Source organism: Triturus cristatus, chromosome 2_1 (assembly GCF_964204655.1).
Source record: "Triturus cristatus chromosome 2_1, aTriCri1.1, whole genome shotgun sequence".
NCBI classification, from domain to species: Eukaryota; Metazoa; Chordata; class Amphibia; order Caudata; family Salamandridae; genus Triturus; species Triturus cristatus.
In genome coordinates, this window is record NC_140581.1 from 1,027,871,267 (window position 1) to 1,027,884,310 (window position 13,044).

The window sequence follows — 13,044 nt, forward strand, 5'->3', positions numbered from 1 at the left end:
TAATTGCTCCGCAGACTGTACCTTCGTGAACACTGTGTTCGTTCACAATCATATCTGACACCCACCGTATCATTGTTTATTGTACTCGCACTTTCCCTGTAAACCTGCCAGATGCGCTAGTGGCACCACTCACAAAACAAGATGATATGTACACATATCTACACAGGTTCGCGTCCCGATGGGTTCTCAACACCTTTTCATTTTTTCGTTTCCTTTATTTTCATACCACCTTTTTTTTTTGGAAGCAGATGACCACTCAAATTAATTTCACATACCCTCCACCTGTTTAATGTGTCCACTTTCTCATCTAACGGGTGATTCCCGCAATTAAGTTTGACCCCCCGGCCGTAGAATACCGATTAGCTGTAGTCTTTCTTTCCCGTCAATGGTCATGTGACATACCACATGATCGGAATCATTTCAAAATAGCAAAGCGCGGCCGATAATCTTCGTGCCGTCGCTACGGAAGACGAGTAACGGACTCGAGCACGTTCGAGTTCCTTTTCAGGTTAGTCCATCAACTAGGATAGACCCATATTTATTCAGCGCAATGCCATAGCTCCCAACACCCATAGTTTAACCGAACCCTACCATTCTTTTACAGATCTTAAAAACAACACACAGAAAGGCATGTAAGTGACGTTTTCATTCTCATGTCAATGTTCACCTTGAGTGTACACCATTATCATGTCTGCTTGTAAGCTTACTCACGTTTTTTGCTCGTATTGCCTTATTTAATTTTCATGATGTCACACCACAATGATATTACTTATGATACAAATTGTTTCATACTACATTTACGCTATCCCATTCCGTTTTACAGTGTCAACTCCCTGATGAAGGGCATGACCCTAATGCCCGAAATGCATTGGATAGGATAAATGATGATGACATTGCCTGGGATAAAAACGTTTGAGAATATGTGAAAGGATAACAAATTATGCTCGAAATTAAGCCAAATTGCTAATGAAATAAATTACCTGCAAACCATTGAATTAACAGAGTGGAAGTCTTTCTTTCTGTGGAAAAGACAACAAAATGTGTGACCATAAAGGGATGACTCTAGAGAACCTCTAGTATCACTTTTTAAATTATATTGTCTCTTCTTTGAGTTTGTATCTTGAAACATCTAAGCTTCCAGAAAAAGAGCCATTATCCATGAATAACTATTCGAATGAGTGGCTTCTTTCCTGGCTCTAGTTTGTGCTCCTACTTGGGCCACTTACAAAATATTCGTCAAAATGTTTCTGTTTTATTTATAATATTGTCATTTTGTATAGAGCATCAATGTGAAATTTCACTTGAAAATCTCATTGCAAGCAGTAGTCCACCACACGAAATAGAAGAAACTCAATTAAGTCTGGTTTGACAGCACAGATGTCTGCCAGAGCTTTACTCCCTACTCTTCCAAAACCTATGCATAAAGTGGGCTTCAGATAGTAGATACTTCCGGCCTCATATTATTGGCTATTTGATGTACCATTTGGTCTTCTTGGAACTATTTGAATTACAATCTATACTTTTCATAGTGTCCAACACATGGCAAGGACTATTTGGGGAACACAGAAGCTATCTTGAAATTAAGCTTCCCACTCTACAAGCAATATATTTTGCATTATAAGTAAATCCTTGCTCAAAGTAGAATCAAAAAATAATGTATGTGTAATTGATGCCTTATTTTTAAACTAAATACATTTTTGGTAAAAGGCTGCATGAAAAAAATGTCTGTAAAAGTAACACCTGACAATTATACCACATTAGATTATTTTGTTGATGTTCCATGGTATTACTTTATACCGCCTCCCATATCATTCCAAGATTTGATTGGATGATTTATTTTCTTTACGAGCATTACAAAGATTGTATATGCCATTGTGGTCCTTCTGTGTCACAAGTTGTATGTGCCACAATCATCCTTCTTCAAGGTTGCTGGTTCTAGCGCCAAGGCATCCCTCGGGGCAATCGAGCGCTATATACATTTTTTAACATAACATAACATATTACATTCTGGAACTTTACTCATGTTGCAGGCAGCATGTGTTATTGTGGCTCTATTTTTTAATGCAACTGGATGAATGTGCCACTGTAATGACTCTGGATGTATGTGCCATCGTGGTTCTTCTTAAAAAAATTATTTTTCTAGAAACAACAAATCGAATCCCAACAGTATAGGTAGTTCCTAATGTATTAAATATTTTCCAATTTATATTGCATTACTTTGCAGTGCCATTGGTATACATTTGATCATTCCTCCCATTATGAAATGCAGTATTTTCAGTGACTAGGTACACTGTTTTCAGCATGTGACAGAAACTATTTGCAGATTGCAGAAGCCATCTTGAAAATAAGGTTTCTCCATGCAAAAACAACATATTTTGCATTATATACAAATGCTTACTCAAAGAATTCATTCAAAATGAAGTATGTAATTGATCTATATTATGTGTTATGTTATTTTTAGAGAAATTCATTCTTCTTGTGCAGAAACATAACATAAGAAATTATTGTCTTAAAAAAAGCAAATGAAAAACATTAACCAAAATTCCCTACTTTTCTTTATGATCGAGTCATTACTTTACCTCATTCCTGAAGCTAGATCGACCAGCTTCTTTTCGTTGTGATCATACACCTCGCGCAGATTGTATGTGCAATTGTGATTCTGTTTGTATGTGGCTGCTTGCATGTACCATTGTAGTGCTTTGTTACTGAATGTGTGTGCATTTGTGGTTTTTCTCTAATGGTGCTGGTTGTATGAGCCACTGAGGTACTTCTTTAGTATTGATGATTGTGCTATGGTGGCCCTTCTTGAATATAGTATGAGTACTGCTATTTTTCAAATTACATCTGCGATTGTCATACATTTCAGCTGCTCTTTCCTAATCTTTGGACAGTGAACAATAGCCTGTAGCACTCTGTAATGAAGTTAGCAGTCTAGTAGTTGGGGGCGGAGCGAGTTGGGTTGAGGGGAAGAGGAGGGGTCAGGACAGGATGAGGGCAGTTAGAGTAGGGACAGGGCTGAGGCTGGATGCAAAGAATAAAGCTCCAGTTACAACCACCAGTAGTGTGTGTGTTATTTGTAGCGTGATGCTACAACTGGCGACGAAGGTGGGATGACCGAGCCCCACCACTCATAGAACCCCATGAAGACACCCTGTCCCAGGCAACGTCGAGGAGAACGCTGCGATCGCGCCGAAGCGCGACTCACGCCAGAAGCGTGTGACTTGAGTGAGGCTGGTAAGCGCAGAAGTCCGGAGCCCACCCCGACCCTGCCTTGCACCCCGAGAGCGAAAGAGAAGTGCCCAGTGTAGAGGACACCGTCCCTGAAGGCCCGCTGGCGAGCGCCGCCGAGCGCCTTGAAGTCCGGGCTTGAGTGCCCGTCAACGTCGGAAGATCTCACACCTAATGAGTGAGTCTTGGCATGTTGTAGCCCGAAGAAACGCGGGAATCTGCAGAATAAGGCGGGAGCCCACCCCAACCTCACCTGGTAGTAGCCGCCGTTGGGGAGAAGCAGGTCCTGGTGTGTGCCACCCTTTGAAGCTGCCCGCCGGTGAGTCCAGAGTGAAAGAGGACCTGGCGGCATATGTATCAAACGATTTTTTAATCGCAAACGCTGCGATTCGCAAAATAACAGCGTTTACGATTAAAAAATCGGTAATCGGGATGTATGAGCCAAATCCCATCGCAAAATTAAGGAATTGCTAATTTAGCGATTTCTTAATTTTGCGTAAGCATTTAAGAAATCGCAAATTGCGATTTCTTAAATGATATGTAAAAAGCACCCAAGTTGTGCGAATTATCCTTAAGAAATCGCAAATTACCACCAATTTCCAGTTGGTGGTAATTTGCGATTTCCTTTCAAAATTCACTTTTTTGAATTTTACAAAGTGCCACGTGGCGCTCATACATGCCCTTAGGGCATGTATGTGCGCCATATGCACACACATGCTCATTTCAGGGGTGCATCAGGGTATCATCATGACACCCTTGCACCTTTGAAATTATTCTCAAATTGCGATTAGCAAATTGCGAATCGCTATTTGAGAATTACTTCCCATTCATTCCTATGGGTCTCCTGGCCCATAGAAATGAATGGGCAGGTATTCCTTAATTGCGAATTCGCAATTTGCTAATCACAATTAAGGAATTTTAAGAAATCGCAAACAATGTGCAATTTTTTAAATACATCCCGTTTTGCAATTCTCAAACAGCGATTCTTTAAAAATCGCTATTTGGGAATCGCAAACGGTGCTGTTGATACATATGCCCCCGAGTGAGCTGTGAGAGAAAGCCTCGTGTGAAGGCAGTGACAGCGGCCATCTTGGAGTCAGGCATTTTTCAAGACAGACCCCTTGATTGTTGTTGAGCGGCCATTTTGAAGTCAGGCATACAGCAACACAAACAAGCACTGACAAGAGCAAATAAACAAGCATTGGCGGGAAGAAATAAATAAGCATTGACAAGAGCAAATAAACAAGCATTGGCGAGAAGAAATAAACAAGCATTGACAAGAGCAAATAAACAAGCATTGGCGAAAAGAAATAAACACGCATTGGCGAAAAGAAGTAAACAAGCATTGTCAAGAGTAAATAAACAAGTATTGGTGAGAATAAATAAAGAAACAGGCACCAACAAAAGGGGTGAAAAGAAAACAACGACACAATGGCGACCCCCAACAGCTCACCACAGCGGAAGCCCCTTGTTGCGGGAGGATCACACCTGCAAGCTCCGGAACCTCTGACCGTGACCACGGGAGGGAGTATGGGCCCCAAGTGGCAGGAATAGTTAGAAGACTTCGAAGATTATATCGAGGGATCCAAAGTGACGGAAGACAGAGAGAAGTTAATTGCCCTCCGCAACCTAGCAGGCTGGGAAATAAGCAAAATCGTCAAGAATCTTTCGCCTGCAGAGACTGGAACCTATGACAGAGTGCGTGAGGCACTGAACAAGAAGTTTCTACATAAAAGAAACGTGGACTACGAGCACCACGAGTTTCACCAAGTGCGTCAAGGGAAAGAGGAAGCAATGAGTGCATTTATCACCCGGTTACGACGGCTGTCGAGACACTGTGAGTTTGAAACCTTCTCGCCTGACGCTGCCATCAAATCGCAAATCATAGCCGGCTGTCACTCAGAAGCACTCAGGAGACGGCTACTGAGGAAACCCCACGAATTGGAAGAGATTGAAGAAATGACTCGTATATACGACCAAGTGGAGGAACACGCTGCCACCATTGAAACAGGACACAACGTCAGTCATGAACAAGCACACCACGTTCAAGAACAACCTCGTAGCAGAAGGAAATATTTGCAGGAGAATAAATGGAGACCTAGGCTGTCGTCTCGCCACCGACGCCCGGAGCACAGGAGAAGAGAACCAGGGCGAAGGGACCGAAAGCCAGAAAGGACTAAACAATGCTATCGGTGTCGATATGATTATCCTCATATAGACACCTGTCCGGCCATGGGTCAGCGATGCAGGAAATGTGGGCGATCCAACCACTTCGAAGCAATGTGCGGGGACTAGCACAAGGAAAGGCGAAGTGAAACAACGAGATTGTCCTGCTCAGACACCAGGAAACATCACATACGAGCTGTTCAAGGAGAGTCCATGCGGTCCCCAGGCTCATCAGATTCCAGCCGAGGATCACGCAGGTCACGATGGGAACGCAGATCCCCATCTCGGGACTCGAGATCATCTTCCTCCAAAGACTCGACCTACACTGTGGAATACTTGAACATGATTGCGGACCCTGATCAACTGAAAAAGTATCCACGCCTAGACATTAGAGTGGGGACTCACGACACCAAATTTGTATTGGATACCGGAGCCTCGCTGAACTATATTCCAGTTACGGAACACGAGAAAATGGTCCCGAAACCCCCACTAACTTTTGCACCGGTCCGCGTCTTCACGTGGATGTCCAGGAAACCACTCCCCTGTCTGGGCAAATTCCACACAACTCTCACCCATGACGACACCACCGTACAGGCGGTCATACATGTCATCAAAGGGCCTGAAGCCGACTGCCTACTTAACCTCCCCACTGCAGAGCGTCTTCATCTGGTGGAAGTCTTATTCAAAGTCAACGACAATCAGAACTGTGTCAGCAAGTTTCCCAAATTATTTCAAGGCTTAGCATTGCCACCTGCCATTCCCATGGACGCCATTCGGGAAGTCACCGCCAAAGACACTATCTTGCAAATGGTACTCCACCGGATCCAAACTAATAGATGGAGATACAACCCGCGAGAAGAAGACACAGACTCTACAATCCGGAAAGAGATACAAGCATTCCGGCACGTCTGCGATGAACTGTCGGTCACCACCGATGGAGTCATCCTAAGAGGTCAACGACTTGTCATCCCCAGTCAACTACGGCAGGGAGTTGTCAATCTGGCCCATGAAGGCCACAGAGGAGTAGTATCTACGAAGCGAGCTCTACGGGAACGCGTCTGGTTCCCCTTTCTGGACCAAATGGTGGAGTCTACACTGAAGGATTGCCACCTCTGTCAGTTGACCAGCAAAAGCACACCGGCACCACTACAGATGACCACCCTACCCAGTGGAGTGTGGCAAGAAATTGCCATGGACTTCTATGGACCGCTGCAGTCTGGAAAATATGTGGTTGCCATAATTGACGAACATTCACGATTTCCCTTCGCACAAATAATATCGTCTACAAGCGCCTCCTGCACTCTCAAGGTGCTAGATGAGATATTTGCAACATGGGGTGTCCCCAAAGAAGTCAAAACAGACAGTGGGCCCCCATTCAATGGACACGAATTCAGTGCTTTTGCGAAACACATGGACTTCAAGCACAGAAAAGTTACACCACTCTGGCCACATGCGAATGGCACCATTGAGAGCTTTATGGCTACGATCAAAAAGACATTTCAGCAAGCCACTGCTGAGAAGAGAGAACTGCAGGCAGCTGAATTAAGTTCTTAGAGCTTACAGGACAACTCCCCACTCAACCACCGGACAATGCCCTGCAACCCTCATGCTAGGGCGACCAATGAGAAATCGCATCCCGACATGGGAAGGTGCCTTGCAAGCGGTATCACCAAGTCACGTTCACCAGGAAATGTCTGTGACTGACAGGCATAACAAGGACAGAATGAAATTGTATGCCGATGCCAAAAGGAGAACGAGGTCTCCCTCCTTGCATGAAGGGGATCATGTCTTCGTCAAGCAGGAGCAGCAGAGAAAGACTGATTCCCGCTTCCGTGACGAGCCACTGTTAGTTACCCAACAGAAGGGCACTATGCTGACGGCGGAATCTGAACAACGCAGAATCACCCGGAACGTCTCCCACTTCAAGAGGTGTCCGCAAGACATAAAAGGACCTGGGGTGAGCCCGACTGGCACTCCCGCACTTGAAGAACCTGACCCTGGTGGTACAGAAGGCAGAGGTCAGCAGAGTGAGCCCATGCCGAGTGTGTCCACTGGGAACATGTCATTGCGGCCACGTCGTGATATCCAGCCACCAAAGAGACTCATTGTAGAGATGGACTGAAGCACTGTGTGTTTGTTTATTAAGAAAAGGGGAGATGTAATGAAGTTAGCAGTCTAGTAGTTGGGGGCGGAGCGAGTTGGGTTGAGGGGAAGAGGAGGGGTCAGGACAGGATGAGGGCAGTTAGAGTAGGGACAGGGCTGAGGCTGGATGCATAGAATAAAGCTCCAGTTACAACCACCAGTAGTGTGTGTGTTATTTGTAGCGCGATGCTACAGTACTCCAGGCTTGTGAGGTTTACTGTTGAGACATCTAAACATAGCCTTTGGTACTGCAATCTTGTTCTGTTCATCATAGAGATACCTACCTAGCATTAGCAATGTCAATAGCTGTGCTGCAAATGTACTAAAATATGCTGAAAACACTTATTTGTGAATTTATTTGCCAGTGTTGATGTATTAAAGGCAGATTGATTGGCTATGCCAATGTTTGTTTACAGAAACTACAATTACAACAAAACGGGCTTAATTCGGGGCTCCCGGAAAGGTCTGAAAATCTACTGTGTGCTTGAACTCGGGGGCCTGCGCAACAAGCTGTCCTCCCTTCTAGGGAATTCTGTCACCGGGGTGATCTTTCTGGAGATGTCAGGAGCATGTGCGCAGTTGAAGCTGATCCGGGCAGCAGGGCTGTCAGATCTCGTTAAGAAATGCCACCAAATGTCAGGGAGATTAGAGAACAGGCAGTACAGCCTTCCAATCGAAGGCCAGCCCAGTGAGGGCAATATGGTCGAATGACTGAACAGTGCTGGGGCACGAGCCTGAGAAGACTGGAGTGAATGCTTTTTTTAATAGGACTGCTCATGTTTTTTACCGGGTCCAGCAGCTGCAATTTGCTGGGTCGCTCCGCTTGCTGAAATGCCCTTTAGTTCAATTCAGTGCAATTCTTCGATTTATTCATGCTGCACTCTGTGAGAGTACATTTCTTTGTAGATCGCCCTATTACCCCTGTTCTTCATGGTTTTGTTTGCTCACTTCACTGAGATGTGACGCCACTCTTCTGTCCCAGTCCCGTTTTAAATTGTCCACGGTGGGGGGCCGCGCTTTTTCCAACACGCTCCCAGCTTTATGGAACAAATTGGATCCAGAGCTCAGGAAGGAAAGTAATCTACTTTCCTTCAGAAAAAAACTAAAAACGGTACTGTTCAAACAAGCATGGAGCAGATCTTAGGTGCACAGTTGGTTTCATGTGAATGTAACAGCTTTCACGTAAATCTGGTCAGACTGCGCTTAGAGACCCCTGCGGTTATAACGCGCCATATAAATTAAATAAATAAATAAAATAAATAGATGTTCCTTCACCACTTCCTCATGGTACCTGCCTGTCCCGCCATCCTCGAGCTGTCTGTAGTTTATGCCCCCCTCTGATCTGGCTCCCTCCCTCCCTGTCCTACCACATGCAAAAAAAAATACACTGACAAAGCCAAACAGCTCATGCATGCAAGAGACCTGTTTGACTTTACCATTGCCTTTTTCCTGAAGTTTACACTCGTTGTGTGGTTCTGTTTGCTCCCTCCCACTGCTGTGCTCTTCCCCAAACCCTTCCACGTGGTGCTTGCCCTCCCCGCCTTCCTCCTGCTGTCCGTCATTTTGTGGCCCCATCTGAGCAGGCCCTCGCCCTAACTTTCTAGCCATGCCACAAAAAACAAAGAAAACAAAAAATCGCATGAGCTGTTTGGCTTTACCAATGCTTTCTCTACCTGAAATTTGCACCCATGGTTAAAAGTGGCAAAATGCTTTTTGGGACTAATCTTTCCCATTGTACAAATTCTTCACTTTTCCACTCTCCCCTGAGTTTACGTATTTTTCATGGGGTGTGAAATACTTGTTGGCTTTTATGCTTTTGGGACTGGTGTGTGTTATTGTTGAACATCACTGTAGCAGTATTTTCACTTGTGTCTCCCCCAGGCCTTGTTTAAATCAGAAGCTGAATTCTGGACAGTCCATCTGACCCCCTTGTTTTGTTACTGCAGGCTAAGCAACACTGTTCGAGAGTCCTGGAGAGGTGCTATCATTCATCCCATCCATAAGAGCGGGAAGAGAAACAACCCCAGTAACTATCGAATGATTGCACTCTTAAATGTCGAGTCTAAATATTATGCCAGCAGCTTGTTAGAAGAGGTGCTGGCCAGGGCCAACGAAACAAAGTGCCTCCCCTTCAATTAACCCCAGGCGTAGCACTACGCTTCGCCCACGTAGTGTACGTAGCGCTGCCTGCTTCGCACTTTCCGAAGTAGGCGAAGCAGGGCAGCGCTACGCACACGCCGAGGGCGAAGCGTAGCTGCTTGCCACCCGCCACCCACCTCCCGCCTGCCCTCCTTTTAATAATATCAGCAATGAAAAATAAATTAAAGTAAAGCGACTTACCGTAAGCGCGGCGTCTCCGGGGCGCCCTCTTTCTCGTTTCTAATTTCTTCTGGCAAATGCACATGCGCGGACACCCGCGCATGCGCATTTCTTGCGAGAAATGCGCATGCGCGGGCGTCCGCGCATGCGCATTTGTCAGAAGAAATTAGAAACGAAGAAGAGGGAGCCCCGGAGACGCCGCGCTTACGGTAAGTCGCTTTACTTTAATTTATTTTACATTGCTGATATTATTTAAAAAGAGGGCGGGCGGGAGGTGGGTGGCACGTAGTGGGGCTACGCGAAGCGCGTAGTGTGCGTAGATTTGGGCACACTACGTGCTGCTTCACGTAGCCCCACTACGCCCACTACGCCCACCCTTACCTTCAATCAGACGGGATTCGTAGCCAACTCTGGCACAACAACCAACCTACTAACCCTGTCTGTTTTGATAGAGAAAGCGTAAGTCCAACAAACCCAACTGCACTGCTGTTTCGTAGATTTTAAAGCAGCCTTTGATCGAGTACCCCGGGGCTTACTGTGGCAAAAATTAAAGTCCTGGGGCGTATCCCGGCCTCTGCTTCTCGCAATAGTTCAACTACATTCTGATTCATGGATTAGAATCAAGCTGGGTGAAGGCTCCCATGTCTCTAGGAAGATCAAGACGAGTAGCGGAGTAAAACAAGGCTGCGTGCAGGCTCCACTCCTTTTTAACCTATTTATATCGGATCTCTCGCAAACTCTTGATAGTGTTAACTGCCACCCACCTCAATTAGACGGATTACGTATCAGCAACCTCCTATACGCTGATGACCTGGTGCTGCTTAGCCATACGAAAGTGGGCTTAAAGAGGCTACTTGATGAACCGCTCCCTTATACTACAAGCAACTTCTTAGAGTTGAACTTATCAAAAACAAAAACTATTTCATTTGGGAAGCTAAAGAAGACGTGTGGAGGGTGGCACTTTAGCAAAGAAAACATTGACTCAACACCACACTACAAATACCTGGGAATATTTCTTGACACCAGAAGCTCATTTGTCAAACAGAAAGAAGCACTGAAGACCAAAGCCTTGGCCCTAGAAGTTGCCGCCACGAAATTGTCTAAAAAACTGCCTGGTCCCAGTTTAATTCCAATGTTGAAAGTGATGAAGCCGAAGATAATTAACACATTGACATATGGCCATGAGATCACAAAGGGTACCACAAACACTCTTTTAAATAAATTAATAATCAAAAAATGTAAACGTGCATTTCATCTGCCAAAGTCAGCATCGCCAGCACAAGTTCGCCTCAAACTAGGTCTATCTGACCATCACGGCGTACAGGCCGGCGCATTTATAAAGTTTTGCAACAGATTGCGCAATGCCCAGGAGAGTTCCTTGGAGGCCAGACTCTGGCAAGAAATCCAGAACAGCCACGCCAGTCACAAATATCGGCTTCGCCTGAATCATAGTTTACAACTACTCGGTGTCAAGGAATTTTGGAGAACAAATCCCTCCCAGTCCGCATTGAAAGCAGTCATCAAGAAGAGTGTCAGGTTGTGGTTCTTTCACTCGGATAGAGCAATATTGTCAAAACGGAAACATGCCTGGGCAGTGATTGCAAATTTTAAACCAGGAGTTGTACCCTTTTATTTATCTAGCACGTTAGCACTTTATTGGAAAAGAAAGTTCCTGGCTCTAAGGATGGGTGAATGGCCTTTTTTAAAGAACCTCTAAGAATGGCGCAGACCAGATAATCACACCCAATGCAGGCTGTGCGACTACAATACTAAAGGAATGGAGCACATAGTTTGCCTATGTCCCGCAACACTCACTGTCAGACGACTTCTACAGCGAGATGAATGGATTAGGCTTGGAATTCGATCATGTCGCCAAGCCGTAATAGCAGCCTTAAACCCGGACAACAAGAAACAGAATATAGCGTTAACAAAACTTGTCACCAAGGCGCAAAAACTGCTGGAATTATTGGGGCTTCCAACCACTCATTATGGGAGTGCGGCACTCCATCCCTGGGTCAAGTAACTGCTTTCCAACCACCATCAACCTGCTGACCCCAACCTGGTACCCGAGTCGATCACTAACTGCCAAGAAGCTCTGTAGAGGTTTAAGTAAAACGCTAACTTTGTACCTTGTTGCAATTTCATACAATGCTTTCGTTTTAAGAATATGCTGCAAGTGTTTTTATATTGTAAGGGTTTTAGTAAACCAACAATAAAGTTCTTATATACACTTGTGACTTTGGCCACTGCTGGCCCGCCAAAAAAGGTCTTGCTTTCCAGCCAGAGCCTGTCCAGTGTAGGAAATACGAGCAGACCTACTCCAGGCCCCGCATGTCTGGAAAGGAGTTCCACAAAGACATCTGTTTTTGAAAGGGTGAGCGTTCGTTGTAGAGACAGACATGAGGCATCCCAGCTCCCTCACTTCTCAACAGGTCATCTTGATTCGCATCTTGGTACTGTGTTGGTTGGTTCCGCATTGTCATTTCATGGCTGCCCTTACATGTGATCATGAAGTACATTTTTGATCCAACTGTATTGGTGATGGAATATAAGGTTGTAAAAGGAGCAGATAATGAATGTAATGCTGACCAAATCACACATTCACCCCCAGTCACAGATCAGGGTTGAATCCATTGTTTTTTTGCGAATCATGCAAATCAGTCTTGACACTGCTCCTCTTGGGAACAGTCTAGCCCAAACTGCAGGTCCTCCCTGTGAGAAGGTGGCTTGGTATATGCTGTCCACTAATTAAAGTGGGCCCCCTGTACCAATCCACATGACCTGTATGATGTATGAGGTCAAAGATAACCTTAAGAAAGCTAGCCTAGTAGTAGCTGTGGAGAGCAGGCTTAATGTTGAAGGAATGTAAAGCAGCTTATTTTCAGTAGGGGCTCCTGGAGAGTGTCACCGGGCGGCGCTGCGGGGTGGAGCAGGGGCAGGGTTGAGGGTAGTAAATTCCGGAATACGGCCTAATGGAGGTAAGTAAACATTTAAATAAATAAAACTAATTTCTTTGTGCGCGCTGCATCGCATTTGGCGAAGAGGCGCACGCAATTACATTTGTTTTATTGATTTATTTGTTTACTTACCTCCATTCGGCCGTATTCCGGAGTTTACTACCCCCCACCCTGCCCCTGCCCCACCCCGCATCGCCACCCGGCGACATTCCCTCCCGGAGTCGCTACTGCT